General features: G+C 34.7%; 1 non-coding gene across 1 annotated transcript; it reads right to left on the bottom strand.

The window, feature by feature from the left end:
• Window positions 1-299: 299 nt before the first annotated feature.
• Window positions 300-490, bottom strand: LOC143653838 (U2 spliceosomal RNA). The gene has a single exon (XR_013161555.1). It is a non-coding gene; the product is annotated as a U2 spliceosomal RNA (small nuclear RNA).
• Between the last annotated feature and the right edge of the window lie 550 nt (window positions 491-1,040).

The raw sequence follows: 1,040 nt of genomic DNA on the forward strand, positions 1-1,040 counted from the left end.
GATATGCATTTCATTTAAAATTCATCAATGCAAATATTTTGTGTAATTATTCTTTTTTTTTTTTTTTTTTACTTCCTAGCATTTATTAACCACTTGCGCAAAACTTGGGTTAGCCATCGCCACGAATAAAGGACGTGTCAGTAGAAAAGAAAGAAAGAGACGAAGCAGAAACGACCGTACAAGCAGCTCAGGGGGGAAAACACGAAGAACTGTAGACATCCCGGCCTGGTAAAGAAAAGAAGCAAAGCAGAAGAATAAGGAAAAAAAACCAAGTCTGTCAGTTCACACCGCAATTGAGAAGAAAGTGCACCGTTCCTGGAAGTACTGCAATACCAGGTCGATGCATGGAGTGGATGGAGCAAGCTCGTATTCCATCTCCCTGCTCCAAAAATCCATTTAATATATTGTCCTCGGATAGAGGACGTATCAGATATTAAACTGATAAGAACAGATACTACACTTGATCTTACCCAAAAGGCCTAGAAGCGATATGTAATTATTCTTTTAGTTGTATGTTTTGACTTCTGGTGGTTTTAAAAGTTTTGTTTTGTTTTGTTTTCTGTTTTCAGGCCACATCTCTTTATTGTCCTACTTGAATGCTGGTCTCTGTCTTAGTGATTTGTAAGATTACTTTAATATAAATGAGATTGATCTTTTCTCACCAACATATAACTTATAGTTTAACCAGGGTGTCATTTGTATTAGTTTATATTCTTTTGCAATTACATATTACTTTATTCATTCAGCAAATATTTATTATATGCCCACTACTTGCCTAAAACCATTCTTAAACAAAAGGAACAAAGCAATTGCCAAAATAAACAAAGATCACTTCCTTCATGGAGCTTACATTCCAATAATGGGGAAGGATAGGTAGACAAAAATGATATTGAATAAGTAAAATGTTAGGAGGTGATAAGTGCCATGGACATAATTAAAACATAAAAATAGGTTAAGAAAGGTCAGCAGGTGGGGGTAGAAATTTTAAAATAAATTAAATAAAGAAGGCTCTTCAGAGAAGGTGACATTTGAGTAAAGTC

Source organism: Tamandua tetradactyla, chromosome 1 (genome assembly GCF_023851605.1).
Source record: "Tamandua tetradactyla isolate mTamTet1 chromosome 1, mTamTet1.pri, whole genome shotgun sequence".
Classification (NCBI taxonomy): domain Eukaryota; kingdom Metazoa; phylum Chordata; class Mammalia; order Pilosa; family Myrmecophagidae; genus Tamandua; species Tamandua tetradactyla.